We start from the raw sequence: 23,721 nt of genomic DNA on the forward strand, positions 1-23,721 counted from the left end.
GGAGATCAGGTCGGGGGTCAACCCCCCTAGGTTTTAAAACCAGCACAAATTTGACTCTTCCAAATTTTGGGATGTCATTACTGCGGGGGTACTGTCTTCATTGAGGGTTCCAAGGACTATGGCCCCTTTGGAAACTCTGAACTTTTGTTTTGTTGTTTCCCGATCTTTTGAGCCAAGACTTATGGGATGTCATTTGTGACTGTCTTAGAATCGGACATGGCACCTGAAACTCTGAACATGCGTGTTTGATCTGTGAGCCACATGGCCACACATCCTTCAACATAGCTGTTAATGTTCAGGCTGGTAAGCATGTCCATGATGACAGAGTGGGGAATGGTGTAAAAAGTCCTTCGTGAGGCCCAGGTGGCCTGTGTGGACTACTGTCACCTCCATCTATGTCCTTGGTAACTGTTTGAAGCAAGTCAACTATGTTTAGGAGGCAGGATCTGCCTTTAGCAAGGCGAGGTTGTGTAGAGTCCAGTATCTGGATGTCCCCAATGTCTCTGTTTATGGGTTCCATGACAATTTGCTCAATAGCTTTGTAGACCAGGCTAAGTAGACATATAGGGCAATGGTTTCCAGGTTCTGCTGTGGCACCCCCTTTGTGGAGCTGGATGACAGTTAGTGTATGCCATTCTTTGGGTATATACCCTGTGGTACGATTGAGTTTAGGCAGTGAATGTAGGTGAGGGTGTAGTTCCTTTTGGGCCTAGTGTAAGACGCAGCCTGGGACACCATCCAGTCCCATTGATGCTGTGTTCTTGGCTTTGGAGAGGGCTGTCTTTACCTGCATGTCAATGACGTCTGGGGCTCTGCATCCTTCTGTGATGGACACAGGCCCTTTTGGGGTGATGGGGGGAAGTTTACACTGAACTTGTCCCCAGGATGTGGGAAATGAAAGTTGGTTCAGTTTATTCCTTGCCATATGTCAATAGCTGACAGCATATTTGGAAGTTGACACCTATATGTCTAGTATAGTTACCGCAGGTTTTGTGGTCGTTATTCTTACAGTCCTTGGCAATTTGTCTTTTGAAAGTGTCCTTGAATTATTTTATGAGCGATCATTGCTTCTTCCTAATAAGGATCAGTGATGCCTTTCCTTTAGTGAAGTTGGCTCTATCAGGTGTTAGTTTTCTCCTTCTGTTGTCTAGCTTATTTATGGGCAAAGACCACCAGATTGTTTTCTTATTTTTGGAAGAGTGCATCTTGGTTTTATTTGTGATGAGTCGATCCATGCATCCCTGTAGATGCTCATAGGATGCACTTGTAACTGATTCGGCAGATTGTATACCATTATCCTATAGCAAGAGGTCTTTGGAACTTTCCACCTTTGTCTTGGGACATGCGCAGTTTGCTTTAGAAAATGTCTTCACTGTGGTTTCATTGACTGGGTGGGGGGTGGGATGTGGATGTCCAGTGTGATTACTTTATGATCTGCTATTACCAGCAAGGGTTTTATCTCCGTTCTGGAACACTGGTACCCCATGTTGGTGATGATCATGTCCAGTATGGTGTCACCTCTAGTGGGCATGGTGACCAGCTGTTCCAGGGTGTTAGAGCTTTTAAACTCTATGAAACATTGGGCAAAGGACGTTGTACACAAGTAATTCTCCCACTCAGTGTTTGGGTTGTTGTAATCACCTCATGTAATGGGGTTTGATAGGACCTTTATATTTTCCGCTGTTCTCAGGAATACTGAGTGAGGTTCCTGTGACAAGGTAGGTGATCTGTAGCAGGCTACAATCTGATGAGCAGCTTTGCCCAATGTTACTTGCACTTGTATGGTCTCCAAGGCCTCATGCTGTGCCACTAACCTGAAGGTGTGGGTAGCCATAAGGTAAATGGGTACACCCCTTCCTTTTGTATTTCACTCATGGTTTTGGGTCCGAAGGTCAGAGGGATTGTGAGTGTTTTACGTGGAGCATGTCCAACAGCTCTGTGTTTGACATAGCTTTGCATGTTAGGCAGTGAACACATCTGAGTAGGCGATATGCAAGGGGATACAGATGGAGTATTTTGAGATGGTCTGTATATGGCATGTATTTCAGGCCACTAATGCTCTTTGTGAGGTATTGCTGCAGGCTTTCCAGTTGTTGTAGTTGTCTTGTGAGGTACATAGCAAAAGTGGCGTTGTACTCTATTATAGTTCTAGTGAGTGATGAGTAGTGGGGAACAATGTCCTCTTCTCTTCTGCATGAGACACGTTTTGTGATGAGGTGTGCCACATAGTAGGGTTTCCTGACTACTGTGGGGATGTGATTATCACAGTTGTGTACAGTGTCCACCTGTGACCCAAGGTCTCTTGTCACACTTTCAGTGTTAAGTATACTATCGCCTATGTTGTAGTTCTTGGCTACAGAGTTTTTAGCAAAGGGGATGACAATGCACCTTTTGGCATTGAGCTAGAGCCCATGGCTTTGACAACAGACATCTGTCTCAGTGAAGCCCTTTTGTAGGATGTCCACATCTTTAGTGTTTACAATTGTGGCTCCTAGTTTGCAGTTCTCTGGAAACTTCAGTAGCCACAGACCTTCCATGTTAAAGTTTACTTCAGGGAAGTAGATACTAAACAGGACAAGACACAGGACTGGACCTTGTGGTACTGCACTCATCACTGGTCCAAAGTCATACTTGGAGTCTACTACTTTCATAGTGTGTGTTCTGTCAGTAAGCCTGTTGGCAGCCCATCTTGTGACATAGCAATTTATACCTAGTTTAGTGGGTTTATCTATATTTCCAGAGTGTGGGGTGGTGTTGTAAGCTGTGGCAGGATCAACATAGGCTGTGTGATCCACCATACCCTTGTTGACCTTTCTTTTGACTGTTTCAATGTCATCTATCAGGTTTAGGTGACATGATCTGCATTTTACAAACCCAGCATGGTACTCTCTGATGGGTCTGATAACTGATGAATACTCGGAACCCCCTTTGACATACATGCACAGACCTTGGCAGTTTGGGTGAACACATAGCATGATTTTCTGACAACTTTGTGAATGTGTTTCTGGAAATAGAGATGTCTATCCACATTTGTCCATAGATCCCTTATTATCACCTCTGTATTTGGCCTAAGTGTGTGAGCATGCCCAGTATGACCTTTCAGTATGTTGTTGCCTGACATTTGCTTTGTTTTTCAAGTGTGTGAGCATGCCCAGTATGACCTTACAGTGTGATGCTAAATGAAATCCACTACATTTGTTGGAGTGTGTGAGCACGCCCAGTATTGACATTTATACTACAGGTGTATGGAAAATCAAGTTGTATTTTCACAGCAGGCCTCACCTTTGTGTCATAGATCAACAGGGATCATGCTGTGCCTGCAGGGCTTCCATGAGACACTTTCCATAGACTTATCAACATTTCTACATACGGGGGAGGGGGGGGGGCAGCTATCCTTTGTACATTTCTACCCAGGGGCACACTTGATTGTTACTGTGGGTGTACATATGATGCGGGGCTCACATGACACTTATACACATTTGCTATGCCTGCACTGCTATGTACGGTACACCATTTCAGTCTGTACTGTTGCCTATAGTACTGGCTTGAGGCATACTACTGTACTACACTTCTTAGCGTCCAATGCCACATATATTAGATTGCAATTTCATAGCCTACACAACCCACATCACACTGCCTGGCCTGATGTTCTCTGTCTGCATAAGCCTGTGGGGGAGGTTACCCATATGCATCTTTAGGGGCATGTTACAGCATTTCTTTGTGTTTGCATTACTGTACAATTGTCCTGCTGTGTCTGTGCCACTGAAATGCTATCATGGCTTAGTGGTTCAGTACTGTAACTATAGAGCACAGTATCCTGGGTTTGAGCCCTGTCACTCCTTTTTATTTTCATGCTGGGCAGACCAGACTGCTTAAGGAACAGTAAAGCAACTATGAGCATGTTTACCTGACTTTCCTCAACTTTGCATGACTTTGCCCGACCTTGCCCAACATTGTTCAATGTTGCCCAACATTGTGATAGTTAGCACGGGCAGTTTTATTTGCATATACTAAATATTGGTAAATGCTGCTTAGCACTACTTTATATTGTTTAAGACATGGCAATCATGCCTCCGGTGGTGCTGCAGGGCTGCCTATGTTGGATGCACATACTACACTCCCTATACATGTTTGGAAACAGGTAGTGTCAAGTTAGGCATCCCTTTTATTTTATGTGTGAGTCAGAGAGAGGTATCATTTTCAGGGTTCCTACTGAGCCAGTGTATGTGCTATGCGTTGCCTCTTTGCCAAGGCCAAGGCATACTGGGCACACCTCCTTCTGCCTACTGGGACAGGCTCAGGTTGTTCCTCCTCCAAGTCATGCTGTGCCTATGCAGGCCTTGGCAACGGTGGGGGGCTGTTTGGCCCTGCCCCATGCTGTTCCTGCTGCAGCTGTTTTCGCAGGATCATATTGTGTAGCATGGCACATACCATGGCAATTTGGGTACATGTAGTTGGTGAGTACTGCAAGGCTCCACCAGATGTGTCCAGGCACCGGAACCGTGACTTGAGCAGCCCAAACACACGCTCAATTACATTTTGTGTTTGTGCGTCTGCCTCATTATGGAGTTCTTGTTCAGGTGTGTGTGCATTTCTGATGGGTGTCATCAGCCACGGCTCCAGTGCATATCCAGCATCCCCTACTAGGTGACCGTCAGGGATGTCCCCGTTGGCAAATGTCTGATACAGCTGTGTCAGATGCCAGATATGGGAATCATGGTAGCTTCCAGGGCAGCCAGCACACACATTCAGTATTATGCTCTGGGCATCGCACATGACCTGGCAGTTGATGGAGTGGAAGCCCTAGCGGTTGATGTAGGCCCTACCCCGCTCACCAGCTGGTGCTTTGATGTGTATGTGCGTGCAGTCAATTGCACCCACTACCTCAGGGTATTCTGCTATTTGCTGGAAGAGACGCATATTGCTGGCCAATACCTCACAGGAATTAGTGAATATACATGATCACCGACATGTGCTGACATGGCATTTAGGAACTGGTGCAGTACCCTTGATGCTGATGCCTGTGAAATCCCCATCATATCACAAGTTGGTCTCTGGAAGGTACATGTTGCTAGTATTCTTAGGCCAGCACATACCTTGGTTTCCACTGGGATGGGTTTCCCTCTGTTGGTTCTGTGTGTGAGGCGTGGCCTGCACAGCTCAACAATTTGCTACAGGAGCTCTCTGTCCACTCTATAGTGCTCCACTATCTCCAGCTCATCTTGCCCCTGGTAGGTTACCCTGGGTCTGTACACTCTTCTCCGTCTCCTCATTGTGGGTTGCTCAGCAACATTCGCAATGGCACCACCCTCAGCATCTTGCACATGTTGCTTTATAATAGCAATGGCAGCCCCTAACATTTTTTGTCTAAGTTAAGCTTTTTAAGTTTTCACCTCTCTTTGTATACTCCAGTGTTGCAGTGTTTCTGAGTAAAACATGGGGTAATGTTGTTTGCAGAGTTTTAAGTGCTGGGCTGGGCTGGGCTAGTGTACTGCCTGTGTAATTGGCTGATTCTGATTGATTTCACCTGGCAGCTCTGCTACTTCTCCTTGGTTAACTTCCTACTACTACTTTTCCTTCCTTTTCCCTTTCTGTTTCCACAGGGGGCAGCACCATGCAAACAAGCACAAACAAGCGCACACGCATGCACACAGCCTTACACAGGCTTACACAGGCTTAGGCAGGTGCACATGCATGCACACAGGCTTAGACAGCCTTACACAAGCTTACACCATGCACACAGTCTTAGACGGGTTTACAGGTGTGCACACACATGCACACAGTGTAAGCATCTTTGCAAGAAACTTTGGTGGTAGCCATGGCGTACACCTTTGGTTTCGGGGTTTCAGTTCATACAACTGTAGACATGCCTCTTCCAGTCCCGAGTAACTCACAGCAAACACATGCCACTCTGCTCCAATAAGCTTACAGTCTTTGATACATACCCCCCTCATGATGTCACCTATCTTCTACTCTGTTACTCCCCTAATCCTACTCTTACACTCTAAGGACATGGTTCACATGGCAGGGAAAATTTGGATTCACTATCCTTATACTCATTTGCATAGGATTGCCTACTAATGCTTGGTTACATCTCTCAGACTGAGCTTCCCCCCTTAGCAATCACTACTCAGTAGCCATGTTGTCTTCAGCCTGCCATTCACTTGCATGGCAGATGTATATTTTTAATAAAATGCCTGTTATTGGCTTTTATTTAATTTTTTTTCTGGTTTTTAGAGCGCCACACTTTTGCGCGGCACTGCGCTATGTTTAAACATCGGAGATCGGGGGGGGAAATATTTTTTATTATTTTGCAACACATATAAATGCCAATGGCCTTATATTTGGCCATTGGCATGCTTCCTCAACTGGATGCATCCTTTATTTGGAGCTGTCATTGCTCCGTTTTGCTATTTGCAGAACGGTACTCAGTTACCAACGGAGTACATTTCTGCAAATAACACTACTCTTACTCGGACAGGTTAGTATATCCTGGATCGCAAATTTACCTCATTTGCATAGCTTTAAGCAGCAAATGAGGTAATTTGCATAACCTAACACTGTCTGAGCAAGAGTTGTTTTAGGAGCTCTCATGCACGCCCCTGCCGGCTGTTCCTGGATTGCTCTGCAGACATATTGGCTGTGTGGAGTCTTACTCTACTCTTAGACTCTGTGCAAGCCTTCGGGAATCTAGCCTAGTGTAAATGATTTGTGTGTATATAGTTAAACACCCACATACATATGATTTTACTTTATTTTGCACTGATGAATTTAAAATTTTATAGATGAATTATTAATAACACCATAAGAGTGAAATCAAATCAAGTACTTATCGGTACTAAAGTTGCCCTGTGACCGTAGTCACAGGGTAGAAGCGATAGGGTTGTGTTGTCGAGTCTTATATAAGCTTAGTGCTTTGCTTATTTACTTCAATGTATTTAATTGATTAATTGTCATTTGTAAATCATGTGATTCCTTTTAATCATTGTAGTATATTTAACCTGGACGGTATTGTGTTCTGATTTTATCGGAAAAAGTCCTACCTAGGAGTAGGACGAAAAGGGCTTAATTAAGCCTTCTATACAGTGTCTACCTTTGATTCGATGTGGATTATTTTCAACTATCATACCTTGCTTGGCAGGCATGGGGCGAGAACCCAATAGCAGTGACTGCAGAGGACATCTTCATCGAATGTATTAACTGATGACAGCAACCTTTAAAAGACACTCCAGGCATATAGCCATAAGAAGGATTACACATTTTATTTATTTTCTTCTATTTTATTATTATTATTTCCTTTATTTTATGCTGTAGTTTTACATCACTGATACTGGAATTTTTAGGGCTGCATAGCACTGGATTCAAACCCTGATCCATATGTGGCAAAATGTACTTAAAGGGACAATCCCAGTGTTTAAAATTCGGGTCCACACTACTGCTGACCAAAGTAACGCCCAGTTTACCACGTCACTAATGTTTCCTCCCACAGTATCATTTTTTTTTGAATATCCTGTAACTCTTAAATTCCAATCCCGTTTTGGCTCCCAGTATCAACTACCTTTTGTTTTTATGTTCCTATCACTTTTCAATGGTGATTACACTCCCAACTTTTCTGCATCTTTGCTCTCTTGTCTGTGCACGGAGAATAACTGTACAGGTGGTCAGTCTGTGTCGTCTCTTTAGTGTCTTGAGTTTTCTTACTATTTTTTTTTTTAATTTGTTCATTTACTTAATTGCTGATATGCTTTCTTTATGAACGGCAGTGACCGATCATTTTAGCCGGCTAGAGGAGTTTACAGTTTGAAATGTAAAGGTTGCCACCCCTTTAGTAAACTACTTTCCACTTTGTGACATCATCATCTAATCACATATCACCTTACTTTGCTTACCTTGTCCCATTCCTGTTATGGTTCCCCACAGCAAAGTGAAAGGTAGTTGCTTTCTCTAGTTCCTACATTGTTATAGCAACACCTTAAAAAAAATACTAGCTGCTTGCATTAATTACCTAGAGCAGACGACAAAAGTGCTTCAGCCCAGATGGGAGCAAAAACTCCAGATCTCGGCTGAGATGTTAATGGCAACAAACACTCCCAAAATTCACGGTAATTGTTTCTACTTCAGAGGTTTTACACAGATACCTTCATGGACACTGTTAACAGTGCACGTTATCCGCAGTCATCTATTTTTATTTTTCATCAGATTTCACTAATAAAGTAGATAGGAGTTAGTTTGCTTGTGAGCTACAGCAGTAAGTCCTGGCACTATGTAAAGTAAGTGTGTGCAGATCAGTTACGTAGAGGATACAAGATTAGTGACTGGAGGCACCTGATAATCGGGGACAGTTTTTCTCTTGCAGAAAATTTTAATTGACAGTGGTCCCGATATATTTGTGGACAGCAGCAATCCATTCATTTTTTTCCTTTCATTGAGTAATTGGTGCTCATAATGCAGATTGCGGTGAGCATTCCTTTCGGTTGTACCTGCATTTGCAGAACGTCCGAACGTTCCTGATTTTGCCTTATTGTTTTGCCTTCTCCCTCCTAAAGCTTTTGATTTTCAGCCACACATTACTGTTTTATGTCTTATTATTCAGAAGCTTAATTGTGATGCAAAACCTGTTATTCTACAAATATTTTGAGTGACTTGGAGCTAGAGGAAGTATTTACCTACAGCAAAATAGGAATTAGAGAATGCCACGCCAGTGACGTCACCAATTAATATTTTTTACCCGTTGCCATTTACAACTCATGATCTGTATATACAGAAATCATTTAACTGGCATTCCATTTAGGTCCATGATTTAAGGGTTTACTCGTTTGTAAATGCCAGTTTGAAACAGTAAGGATCGCGAATCCAGCAATCTGTGACCTATAACAGGAGGTGATTTCAGGGCTTGCTGTTTTGCTAGTTAAGAAATACCACTTTGACCATTGTCGTCTTTTATTCCACTTGTGGTTTTACTTTTTTATTGTTTATGTGTGTGTGTGAATGTGTTTGTGTATGTCTCAGTAAGATCATCACCCGCAGCAGCTGCTTCAAAGAAAAACGCAGAGGAGTGAAGTTTAAAGCAGGAAGTAATTTCAGATTCTGGCTTCATAGTTAAAAAAACAGAATGGAAAAAAAGTGTTAAGGCACATCACCAGAAAAAAAATAATTATCTTCATCTTATGGTATGACCATGATTAAGACAAGGCCACCAGCTACAAACTGGTACCTGCCACACACATTACTGTTAAACATTTCTCCAGTCACCTGCCGCTTGCAATAATGCCGCGGTTGCGGTTCCGTCTTTCCGTAATTGCGGTAAAATCTTTTAATTTGTTTTATGGTTCCGTCTGTTTTTTTTCTGTAACTTGAGTTAAAAAATGGTTTCAGACACTGTGGTTTGCCATATTACTTCAGTAAAAACACATTCTTTCAAATGGGAGGGGATTGTGGACAGCATATGAATGGAAAATGATGAACAAGTGTGCAAGTATCCATCAGTATAGGAATATCCATAATTTCTGTTGCTTTATTATTATGGTATTGCCAACAACTGGGATGAAAAAAAAGATTTAAACTGTTTTACTGCTTTCTTTGTGATATGTTGCCTATCTGAGCACTGGTTCAATGAAGTATACCTCTCAACTGTCCAGGTTTTTGCCTCAGATCTTTGGTCTGGTCCTCATAAAATTTATGATTTTCTGGCAAATTACAGGGATGAGTTGAAGAATGAAGTCACTACATAATGATATAAATTTGTCTTTTAGACTGTTATTGTAGCACCTTTCTAAGGGCAATATTTAAAATATGTCCCTGTTTTGGGCCTTTGTCCCCCACTTTGTCAGGCTTTGTCCAGATTTTATCCAGTAAGAGGTTGTGAGGAATTTGCATTTCCTAAGATCAGATAAGTTAGGGTTCTACTGCATTTTCAGAAATGTTTATTTTATTTTTCATTTATTAATCAGTTAAGTTATGTGGCCATGGTGCACTCTTCATTCACAATGCAGTGCATAATGGTGAGAATTACATTAAATTTATTAAAATATATATATATGCATACTTTAGAGTAAGCAATCGATCAGAATGTTTTTTTTTTTTTTGGATGGGGAATCATGCAGCCAAAGAATCAGTGTACTAACCTGGTAAACAAACTAAATAACTAAATAAATAAACACACACACAATGGCAGAAGGTGCAATATACATGTCAAGAAAGTGATCACAGATAAAGATTGAACACCACTACTGAGCAAGTGTGCTGCTGTCCATGGTTAGCTTAAATCCTTCAATTCTTCATAACTAAGACATTATTTAATAAAGACATGCAGGTAGGTGTGAGTGTGTGTATGTGCCTTCTGTGAAGGTACATTGCCAGGCTGGCAACTCGTCACCATAAAAACTCCATTGCCAATCAATCTGCGGACTAGTGATCCACTGTGGCAGTCCCTACCCGGAGAAGCCGAAAGATTTTTCTTTAAACTTCGCCATTTTTTTCTTTCATATGTCATCATCAACATCCTCATCAACCCCCTTTTCCCATTTTCTACAAAGGGGTCAGGGTATCATGTTAACTGTTGCTAGCTCTCTCGATTCAGTGCCACACTCCTGCCTTTTTTGAAACTCATGCCTGACTGTCACAGATCTTCTTTTATAAACTGCATCCACCTCTTTGCTGGACGTCCTTGTTTCCTCTTATCTTCTTCCTGTCTGTCCCAAATCTTCTTCACCAGATTGTCTTCTGCTCTTCTGCACGTGTCCAAACCCCAAGAATTCCAAAAGGATAATTGGCACAAAAGAAACCAAAAACAAAGTAAAGTGCCAAAACTGCTGGAGCCACGGATGTCAGCAAATACTTTATTGATAAAATCCACAGAGCTTACACCAAATACAGTCCCCAATACACGTGTCCAAACAACCGTAATCTGTGCTCTTTGATCTTTTCTGAAATTGGAGTTACTTTGGCTTCTGCTCTTATGTCCTCATTTCTTCATCTGTTCCACAGTGTGCATCCTACCACCCTTCTGAGGCACTTCATTTCCATCACATCTAGCTTATTCTTCTGCTCTGCGATTACTACCCAGGTTTCTGTACCATACAGTAGTATTGTTCGCATCACTGTCTTGTACACCTTACTTTTCAGCTTCTTTGGTATTCTTCTGTCATAGACTGCACATGAGACTCTATGAGATGAAATGGATTGTAGAGTTACAAGCTCATCTACTCCCTGGACTCAATCCCAACTTACCTTTGAAACCAGCACTTAAAGGGGCACTGGCTCATTTCGTAAATCATTTCTTTTCCTAGGACCAAGGCATAAACATTGCCACCCACTTTGCTAATCACCGCCCTCTTTGAGACATCACACGTGATGTCACAAACAATCCCACCCACGGCATTAACTTTCTTTAAACATTTCTATTTCGGTCCTGTATGTAATCTGTGTAGAACGGAACACTTGACGTTTGAGTTCCCATGTAGCGAGTTGCTTCTGTATTGGACTTGCAGGTAAATTCAACAAGTTCTATTTACAGCACATTTAATAATTTGATTTATAAAGTAAGCCCCGGTGATTGTTTTTTTCTGCCTGTTTCTGTTGCTTAGTAAGCACAAGTATCAAAACTGCAACTGTTTTCCATTTCATTAGCAATTATAAAAGACAACTAAATGCCGTCTTAAAATGCTGCTTGTTACAGGAATTTGCCAGCACAGCTTTTATATTTCTTTGAAAATAAGTTTAAATTTTGCCACTTAAAAATCAAGAAATCCATTCATATTTGTTCCTCGCGTTCCCCTGATACCAGAACTCTATTTATGGCACCACCCCATGCCCCACCCACAAAACACGCATTCATAACCTCTTAACTTACTGTTCATCTTTCATCTTGCCCCGAGTTTTCATTTTTTTTGTGTGTTCTGCTACATAATTTATCCACCAGGTACATCACAGAATATTGCAGTTGGTCCATAATTGCCAGCATGTCATCCTTGATTTTTATCTTTCTTAGCAATACTTGTTGATGCATAACTTAGTATTCTATTAACATTTGCAATCAGTTGCTGTAATATTTAACAGCTGTTCCAACAGACATGTGCTTTTACTATATGATGTAAGCGCTAGAGATCAGCAGTCTCGGAAGAGCCGACCTCTAGTGCTTACAGTGGAGCCAATCTCTAGTGCTTACAGTGGTGTCTGTGCCCTATCTTCCATTACTTTCAGGAGTTATTACATGTATTGTTTTATAACAACACGTGTTTTACTATATAATATAAGCACTAGAGATCAGCAATCTAGAAGAACTGATCTTTAGTGCTTACAGTGGTGTATCTTTGTCATTACTAGCCTGATCTTTAGGGAAAGTGTTTGCTTTTCGGGTCCTTCCTCTAGTTATAACAGGGATCGATTCCAGTTGTCAAATTACCACCTAGGACAGCATAGCGCAAATTTCAATCTCTCTAACTCATTGCCCTCAAAACCAATATTCCCTTAGTATTGTTGATGTTATGCCTTTCGGCTTCTTCGGTTAGGGGTCGCCACAGCAGAACTCAGGTCCGCTAATGATTGGCAGTGGATTTTTACATTAAACTATAAGAAGAGTATCAACAATCCCTCAGTATTGTTGATAATATTCTTATATTTTGCAAACCTTATACAATTAACTCCACTTTCCTGCTTTTCTGTATCCTATGTTATAACCCCAGGCAGTGTACTACTGATTAATTGACAGGTGGTTACAGTAATGGTGAAAATCATTTGGCTGCAAAAAGGACCAAAATTATATCACTGGAAGAAGTACTTGGGGACAAGAATAGCTAACAAGCTTCCTTATTGCCTGAAAGGCAATGCAGAATGGCAAGAAACAAATGATGTTACAAAACTATCCCAAATTGTGTTTCAAGGCTACTAAAAATTATTTGGTGCTTGATTTAAATTGTGCACTCACTGTGTGATATACTGGGCAACTCCTTTATTAGAGAGCAGATTTTGACTATAACATCACACCTTAGGTCCACTTTATGTTTTTCTTGTTACCTTTCATCTTTAACCCATTCTAACTCTGCAGGATCTATCTCCACTTTTATGTCAGTGGTCTCTACAAATTAATTTGCAAACTGGTAAGGAAAAAAATCTTCTTAAATATTGCACCCTGAAACCATTATCCCTTCACCCTCCTTTTCAAAATAGCTGAGCCATGCATAGCCATACATCTATTTTTTTTATTAGAAAACTGTATTAACAGACATGGCATTCAAATTTATAACAGAAAAAAGCAACAGCATAACAGGTGCATGCATGTTCCATACACTTGTTTACAAATACAAAAAGAGTTATTTATATATTAAGAAAAGAGAAATAGCAGACATGACTAAAGAAGAGGGCACAACATTTCATAGAGAGCAAAGCTACCAATGTAACAATACTTTCTAAGCAATTTGGCCCTGGAGTAAGTAGCCGTGGCTGCAGTTATACAATATGAGGGGGTTCTGGATGATATTCCTCCTTACCCAGCCAATGACCTCCCATCCAAATGAAAAGTGTTTTTTTTCAAAAACATAGGCCCAATGCTTCAAGCAGACCAGTGCACTACTAAATGAGACAAAAAGTTTACCATCAAATCAGGGATCCAAAAGTGTAATGTTGTTTTGAAGAGTTTCATTAGCCCAAATGACATCTTGCTTATAAATAAGAGACGCCAAGCCAAAGTTTTTTTTTGGGGGGGGAGGGGCATCTGTTTAGGGTTTACAGTCACCAAGTGACAGTATCTGGAGTTGGGGTAACTTCAGTTTAGATCACAGGGGAGCTTACATCACTGCATACCTAATACACAGATACTTCCAATAATCTTTGTAAAGAAAGCCATTTTTTCTTGGTGGTACTGAAAAGAAGCAGACTTTCTCCCTCCCCCTCCTTCTTGAGTAAGCTTATCTGATCAGTGTATATTGCACGCCCAGTCTCCTGCATGAATAAGCCAGCCTTCAATTTGTAAAAGGGGTCAACCCCAGATTGATATCAGTAATATGTCCTATGCAGACCACCTCAAGGCTCTGTCCCTGTATCCTGTCTCCTACAGGCTTTTGAGGGGAGAGCTATGCCTGCATACAGGGCATTGTCAGACCCCACTCTGATGGACCTCCTCATATCCACAAAACAAATAGTACCAGAATTACCCATTCTAAAGACTTAAACCTTGCCTGTGATATAAATAGGACCTGCTGGAGAGATAGGTAGGTATCCCAGAGACAACCCTGTCTATGGAACAGGCTCCCCATCCATGTGAAGCAGAGTTCCTCCCTAACCTAATTCAAGTGCAATTGGATGAGAAACTGGAAATTCATCCCTGGTTTGGCAACTATGTCTCTAATGCAAACAGGTAACTTGTAAATGGTTCATCTCCTAGGCTCATGCTTACCCTTATCAAGGGAGCAGAAATTGTCAAAGATTTGGGATGCATGGCTAGCTTAAAAAGGCCCTTATGGTCATTAACCTAGTAAACACCTATGAACCTATGGTAGGCACGGCAACAAATCCTATCACTATATAAAGTGCACCACTGACTTAACACATCAGCCTGGGAATCTTGTGAGGGAGATACTGCTTCAGCGTACAAGGTGTGGATTATCTCTCAGCTGTAACATAAATGTAAAAGTGTCCGGTAAACAAAAATCACAGTCACCAGGATGTAAAAGATTTATTTATTTGATATTTGTTAACTGGGTTAGTCCAGCTGAGCCAGATATAAATAGATTTTTGCAAGGGCTTTCAACCAATAACACTACTTTCCTTGGGGCATTCTTCTTTTTATCCACATAAATCCCTTCAATTAACTTATGATTTTCCCTGCCTGCCCTATACAGATCAGGGAAGTCACCTTAAAATAAAGAAATAAGTAACTTAATTTAATTAATTAATTAAAATTAAATACCTTCATGGAAAGAGATCTTTTATTTTTTTATTTTTTCTGGCTTGGTTCATGTCATCCATAACAGGTTCAACTACATTACATAATCAGCTAATAAAGTCTAACTTGTTAGAAAGTGTGGAGGGCTGTGTTATTGTGTATATGTATGTATATGTACAAATATTACATAGATATATTTATACACACACCACACCCATACATACATATATTTATATATAGATACACCCAGGTACATTAAACATACATATACATACACACACACTATATATATATATATATATATATATATATATATATATATATATATATATATATATACACACACACACACACACACACACACACACAAACATATATGTATGTATGTATCATACCTCTCAACCTCTTTGAGCAAGAAATCTAGACAAAGCCATGAAAATGGGGGGACAAAGACCCAAACAGTATTGGAACTGTGTGTGTGTACATGTATATATAATATATATATAGAGTGAGAGAGAGTTACAGACACAAACATGCAAACATATATGTATATATCTATCTATATATACTCCCTCATATGCATATATAAACAAGCACACACATATATACATATACATATATACAGAAACACACACAGTTGTATATGTATATTCATACACCACGCACACATACATATCTGTATATATAGATACACACACACACTCACATGGATGCATAAGCATATCTATATATACAATTGCACAGGTAATTTTTCTTATTCTATTAGTGTCTTTTATCTAGTAATGTATTTTTACTGCTTGTAAAATTCCTGTATCCAACCATGCATTTTTTTATAATCTATATAATATTTTTACATGGGTAATTTTTCTCCCTCTTAATATTGTATATTTTACATTCTTATTTATCATTCTTTGTGTGGAGCTTTTCTCTCTGGGCCTCCACTGAAAGTGGGTAATCTGTACCTTATTGGATTTTCCTGGTTATCAAATGTCAAATAAAGAAAGAAAGAAACAAATATATATATTATATGGGTCTACTTCAAATGTATGAAAACCCACATTATCAAAGATGACATTGCCGACATGACCTCACCGAAACATAAATTTAATAGACGATTACAATGCCTAAACATTTCAAAGGGTAAGTATCCAGTTAGCCACCACCTAACAACAAAACACACTGCACTACCTCAAACCCACCCAGATATGGGGCTATGCCCCCCACGTCCCCCCTAACTAAATATACCAAACTCTGGGATCGCACTACAGTGGGTAAAACGGCAAATTTCCCCTGGTTGGCTACATGGATACTTACTCTGTGAAATCCTTCGGCATTGTGTTTGTCATTAAATTCAGGTTTTGGCAATGTCATCTCGGAAATGTTGTTTTCAGTTATGTGGATTTTCATTCATTTGAAGAAGACCCATATATACATATATGTCAAATATATATATATATATATATATATATATATATATATATATATATATATGTATACTTCCCTTCTCCACCACCACCCCTCCCAGATACTTGAAACTGTAAACCTGCTCCACTACTTTCCCTTCTATCTCAATTCTCAGCTTCTTCTGATTTCCCCCATTTGCTGCTATTACAACTGTCTTATCCATAGTTTCATCCCATGTGCTTTCAGTGTTAATTGTGTACTCCAGTATATCCCGTCAAAGCAGGTAAACCCAAACCACCCTGTTCCATGGGGAGAATAAACTCATCCCAGTAAAAACTGTACAAATGTTTTATAGATATATATACATATATATTTTAAATTGCTGATCCCCGTGCACTATCCATATGCAACATGTACCATACTTATGAATCTCACACATAAGTAGTAATAATTTCTTTTATTTTTTATTGTGTTTTATTTATGGCATGTTTTATAACATATTTTTCTGTTTTGTTAATTTTATTTGTTTCATTGTGTATACTTTTTAGACTGTTTTTACAAAACACTGGAATAAACATAATTAATCTTGAAACTAGTTGTGATTGATAATGAAAAAAATGTGACTCAGTCCACTGATATGATAAATAATTACAAATGAGTTAATATCTGATTAGGAACAGTGTAAGGAGAAGGTCAAATAAAATAAAGGTAATCTTTAGTAGCAATGTTCCAAGATGGAATGTTTTTTCAGTATCTTCAGGAAGGCCAGGAGAGATTATCTTTGTAACTGGTGATTATGATAGCTTTGAGCTGTAAAGATCTGTTAATAGTTTGTCACTGTGTTCTACAAGTATTTGTTTAAAAGTATTTAAAGAATATAACTTCTGAATGTTCTTCTTTGTCATTTAATGGGATTATTTGCAACAGTAATGGTCAGTGGGGAAGAAATCTGGGTGTAAAAAGTTAATGTTATTTAAACATCAACTAATGGAGGAAAGTCCTATTATAACATACAACTGACTTTAGCTGATCTCAAAGTAAGCTTTTTAAAAAGTGTCAAAGGAAAAATATACTTTAAAAATGATCAAAACACGGTAGGTTCAGGTTAAGGCACTTTAATCTTGCAGCAAGGAGACAAAAATGTGCTAATACAGAGTCTGTCTAACCAGAAACAGGAAATGCATTCATTTTTATTGGTTATCAAATTAATGCTGTCCTACCATGCTGACGTAACAAATTACCACCTTTTCATCATCATCTGCTGACCATCTTTCCCATGATTTTCTGCTGATTTAAACAATTTTTGTGTGAAACTTCCTGAGGAAAACAACATGGCCTTGGTTACTTTCAGTTAGATACTTGTTATGTTACATTCAAGATACTATGGCTAAATCAAGCACAATGCTAGCAGTTCATTTCTCTAATAATCCTTTGTCTACCTTATCTCTAAATTACTGCAGCTGCAGAGGTTCCCATCCTCTGGACAAGGCTGTTTGTCTAGAATCATTACATTTATAATATAGCGTAGTGTTCATTCATATGCTTCTGACCTAGCAGATTAACACCTGCTTCTCAAGTACATTTCCACAAGGCATAAACAAGACTATTGCTGTGCTAGCAGTTACTAGGTCAGAGGGCAACTTGCAAGTTTCAGTAAGCATGCTGCAGTTTTAGAAAAGCATCTTTTCAGTCTCATATGAAACTCAATTTGTATAAATCACAGTGCATGAAAAATAGAATGAAAAGCATATTAAAAAGACTTGATTATTAATTTGGCATTAAGCATACACACATTAATACATATTTTTCTAACATCTCCCTCCTGTTAATACTTTTTGTTCTATTTTCAAAAAAGGATAAACAGTTTGCTTCTTTTCCTAACCTCTTCCATTCAGGATTTGCAGTTAAGAAAGTCATTCAGTTTAAACTTCTATGAAAATGTCTCACATTCTAGCAGCTCTTCAAATTCAGTACTTTGATACATAGTCTCAGATACGGATATATCTATGAATTCTTTAATTAATTTCTTCATGCAGGGGATTCCACAACAAATATAAACTCCTATTAGGAGTAATCCTACCCCAATAGCAATCAATATGTTCACAAAAATGGAGCCCCACCCCCCCGAAGGCATTCTGAAAAAACTCTGTCAGAGGATTTGGGCCTGGTTTGGTCATGGCTGACACTTGCTGAATCACCTCGAGATGGTCGTTGATCTCATGCTGATGGTCAGGAATGAACGCACAGCACTCTTCTTTGATTAAAGCGCAAGTTCTGCCTCTCGCCGCTAGGGTGAAGTCAAGAGCCATTCAGTTTTGAAGCACTACAGTTGTTCATAGCATTCAGTTCATCAGTTATCAATTCAAGGGCAGAAAAAGTTGCATTACTCATTATTTCAAGAAGTTTGGACAGTTTTCGCAGCTCCCATATTGATTTGACTCCGCCATACATGGGTGATATACCTGCCCATGATATAACAGCATCACTCAAGTCCATGTGCACAAGTTTGGTTCCCACATTATGATGGTCTTTCCACCCTGCTTCGATTCATCCCACTGGATTCCCAGGTTTCTTAACAGTCTTTTTGGTTACGTCTCGAGTATTTCGAATATTCCCCTGTGGCAAAACTGCAGTGTGTCGGATGGCCGGAACCAGGTACCCCAAAAAACAACTGCCAGACCAATTCTCAGGTAACCATTTATATGCCTTTTTACCACATACAAAATAACAGTCTTCTACCTTAGTTATTACTTTGTTACGAAATGACTGCCCTGCATGAAACATTTTCCTATCTATCACTGACAACTGTTTGAAAAGTACAGGATTATGCTGTACCTGATCAAGAGTTTTATGCATAGATTTCAAAAATGAGTCATAATCTGTACTACAAGATCCGCTTAAATCATTTGGTTTTCTATAACATTTATACTGTACTGTAACATTGCATTTACTCCATCCAACTTGGATGGAGTCATTTTTATAAAAACATACAATTCATTTTTGTGTCACAGGCAAATACAGTGCTACCTTATCTTGTGCTTTAATAGCGACTGTGTCAAATACCAGATTTTCCCAGTTCTCATTGACCCCTAGGGGGATAGCAGTCATTAATAAACCCCCGTATGCTGTTGGTATGGCCGTACAGACCCAGCAGTTCGAAACATTAAAAGTCTCTGCGTACACACATGTAATTGCCTGATAAGTGTTAAAGTTCGGATGCCAGTCTATGCTTGGTTGATTACGTCTAATCAGTTCAACCTTTGTGGCAGGAAAAAAGAACGGCCACAGCAAAAAGAACAGTGTGATCAATACTGCAATAAAAACAATCATACAAGTTTTCTGAGGTTGCTCAATGTCTCTACTCACTCTGTATCCGGCCATTTTGTTCTTGTTGTGCAACAGTAACAAAGTTTTTGTCCAGTTCAAAGTTTTTAACCAGTTTACAGTGTGTCAAATGAATCCAGGAAGCTCGCTGTGCGATCTTGACTGCAGTGGGTGTTAGCAGTAGTACCTGGTACGGACCTTCCCACTTCGGAGAACTCCAATTCTTCCGTTTCACAATCTTCACCCAGACCCAAGTGCCTGGGGCTACTGGTGCTTCCGATTTCGATTGCTCTTGATCTGAAACAGAATTTAACTGCAAAAGTTTGTTATTCAAAAATCGCCTCATATATCCTGCAAGTAAACTGTCAGCCTCCTGCTCTGTAGACTGAGGTGTATAATATGCCCTCCCAAACAAAGTTTCAAAAGGAGTTAATCCCTTTACATTTGGAACAGTTCTCATGCTCAACAGTGCTAAAGGCAAACAGTGCATCCAATTTTTCTGTGTCTCTATCAATTTCCTAAGCTTATTCTTCAAGACCCCATTGTGCCTCTCTACTAGCCCTGCAGATTGAGGGTGGTACCACAGTGGTTCTTTAACGATATTCCAAAATAACGACTGAGTTGTTGGATTGTTTGGTTCACGAAATGTGTCCCGTTATCACTATAAATCTTTTCTGGTATACCAAATCTGGGTATAATTTCTTTAACGAGGACCTTTGCAACAGTGGCTGCATCTGGATTTTTAGTTGGAAACGCTTCTACCCATTTGGAAAACATGTCTATAATAACAAGGCAATACTTCTTATTCTCACATTTATTCAATTCTATGAAATCCATACAAATAGTATGGAATGGATATGGTGGTGTAGGAAAATTCCCTCGCTTAGGCTTCATTGCCCCTTGTGCATGATGCTTGTTACCAACATGGCATGCTGCACAAAAATTTTTTGTATAGTTTGTAAACCTGTAGATTGTAAACACTCGATTCACTAACTGTACCATCCCCCCTGTTGAGACATGGCTCTGCCCATGGCTTAACAAGCTGCATATCTAAACAAATTAGATGGCAAAATCGGTTTCTTTTCCTTGGAGATGTACAGTCCCTTTTCGAGGATTGCTCCTCGTTTTATCCACTTTTGTTTCTCAATATTTGTAGTAAGTGTCTGCATTGTTTTTAACATTTCTAAATCTAAAATCTCTGAGGGTTGTAATTCCTCACTCAAAAGAAATGTTTCTGTGGCTGAGGCTGCCTGCTTTGCAGCTGTACCAGCCCGTGCATTACCTTTTGAAATTCTATCCTGTTGTTTTGTATGAGCTACGCATTTGCAAATAGCTACTTTTTTAGGTAACTGAATTGAATCTAACAAGTCTAAAATAAGTTGCGCATGATTAATCGGTTGACCAGTAGATGTTATCATTCCTCTATTTTTCCACTGTTGCGCAAAAACATGTACAGTAGAAAAAGCATACTGACTGTCAGTATAAATGTTAACTTTCTTACCTTTTGCTAAGGTACATGCCCTTGTTAAGGCAATCAATTCTGCTGCTTGTGCAGATAAGTTGTGTGGTAAAAATCTTGCTTCTAAAGTTTCAGTATCAGAAACGACTGCATACCCCACTAGGTTTTGTCCTGTAGGACCCCTCCTGCACGAGCTGTCCACATAGCATGTCACCTCGGCATCATCCAAGGGAACATCCGTGAGGTCTTGTCTAGGTAATGTCTTTTGTTCAATCTCCTGCAGGCAGCAGTGTGGTATGCCATCTGCAGGGGTTGGAAGCAAAGTTGACGGGTTCAAGGTTGTACATCGTTCAATTGTCATATGAGGTTGGCTCAACAGTATGGTCATACAGGAAAGATGCCTAGCTGGAGAAAGATATGCTACTTTTTCTTGCAGTAAAATAATTGCAACTGCATGAGGCACTCTCAATGTGAGAGGGTGGAATAACACTACTGAGGCTGAAGCCTGCACTGCCATTGCAGCTGCAACTACTGCTTGTACACAGTGGGGCAAGGACCATGCCACTGGATCTAACTGTGATGAATAATAAGCTATGGGGCGTTGTTTGTGCCCATGTTGCTGTGTCAATACTGACAGTCTGGATAAACTGCTTGTTATAGTTTGGTAATCCTAAAACTAAGGATGATGCTATCAATTGTTTCAGCTTACAGAAAGCTTCTTCTGCTTCAGGTGTCCATTGTAATAAATTTTGTGCTGCCATCGGCTTTTTAAATATTAAATCAGCCAGTGGAGCAGATTCCAAAGCATAGTTTGGTATCCAACTCCGACAAAAATTAGTAGTTCCCAGGAAGGACATCATTTCCTTTTTGGTAGTTGGTCTAGATGCTTGTAAAATTGCTGTTTTTCTGTCTTCATCTAATATTCTACCTTCTTTGGATATTACATATCCCAAGTACTTAACTTGTTTTCTCCAAAGCAGTAACTTGTCTTTGTTTACTTTGTGACCTTGAGTAGCTAAAAATTGTAATAAAGCTATCGTGTCCTCCTTGCATTCTTGCTGGGTGGGGGCTGCCAGCAGAATGTCGTCTACATAAAGCAGAATCTGACTACCTTTCGGTGGGATAAATCCCGCCAGGTTGCTTGCCATTTCCTGTGCAAATATTGTTGGACTTTCACAATATCCCTGTGGTAATCTGGTATATGTGTACCGCTTTCCCTGAAATGTAAATGCAAACCAATATTGGCTGTCAGGGTGTATCGGTATCGAGAAAAATGCATTACTAATGTCTACCACTGAAAAATATTTTTGTTCTGGCTTTAAATCATTCAGTAAGGTGTGTGGATCTGGCACCGTTGGTGCCCTAGGTATAACTGCATTATTCACAGCTTGTAAGTCTTGGACCATACGCCATTCCCCGTTTGCTTTCTTGACAGGAAATAAAGGTGCATTACATGGTGAATCAGGGGATTATATTAAGACTCCTTCCTTAAGTAAGGCTGCTATGATAGGCTTGATTCCTACCTTTGCATCCTTTCTCAAGGGATACTGTCTTTTCTGGGGTCTAAAAGCTGACTTTGGCGTTATGGTAACTGGTCCTGCTGTTCGTATTAGTCCTACATCTGATTTCCCTGCTGACCAGAGAATGTCTGGTATGTTTTGCAAGGCTTTTTCCTCTTCTTCTAATAAGAGTAATACTCAGCTATTCTCATTAGCCTGTGAGTGCACAGCTGGGTGTGTCTGTGTGATCCAATTCAATTTCTGTTTCTGTACTCCTTGTTCGGAGAGCTCTAATTCTGTCTGCTTTTCCCACCTTGTGACTTTCTCACCTAAGTCTGCCCATTTTAAAGTTTTGTTCTTAGTTAAACTAACATGTGGCAGTCGATTAGATTTGTAAAGTGCTAAAAATTCCTGGGGCAATAAACAGCTTGCTACACTGTTCCCTTCTGCATCCCAGTACAAGTTTCGCAATACTAGCCTGTTTGCATGGTTTTGAAACAATTCTTGTTCATAATCTTTATCAGGTCCTGGTCTATTACAGTAATATAGAGTACAATGCAACAAATGCTGTTTGTCAATGTCGAGGGAGGGGAACTTGCTGATGGCTACGTTCATCAGTTCTTCGGTTACTGCCCCTGGACCAGTCGTAACCAAGTACTGGCTGTACCAATAATACATTTCACCCTCCGGTCACACTACAAAAGTGTCCATTTGTCGCTGTGCTTCCATACCCTGCATGGTTGGAACTATGACTATGCCAAATATCTGCATCAAATCTCTACCCAAAAGATTTACTGGGCATTTTGCAGAAACTACATTTTTACTTTTCTGAGTCATCCCTGATATGGGGTCTTTTATTGTTATGTCATGGGAGAGTGGCTCCCGGTACAGCTGTCCATTAGCTGCTTTCACTAATATATAATCTGGTGATTCATCACCCAGAGACTCCCTATGCTGTGGAACAAAATCCCGGTACATGTGAGGCAGAGCACCTCGCTGGCCTTGTTCAAGAGGAATCTTGACCAATGGATGGGGGATCGCAGATATACCCCAGGGATTACTTCAGTGTCATTGCTTGACAGAGGCACAGCAAAATAATAGGCATAGTTTTATTCAAACTAAAGGGGTGGCGAAAGCCAAATAACTATGGGCTA

The sequence above is a fragment of the Protopterus annectens genome, chromosome 5.part0, assembly GCF_019279795.1.
Source record: "Protopterus annectens isolate FY-2018-M chromosome 5.part0, PAN1.0, whole genome shotgun sequence".
Taxonomy (NCBI): Eukaryota; Metazoa; Chordata; order Ceratodontiformes; family Protopteridae; genus Protopterus; species Protopterus annectens.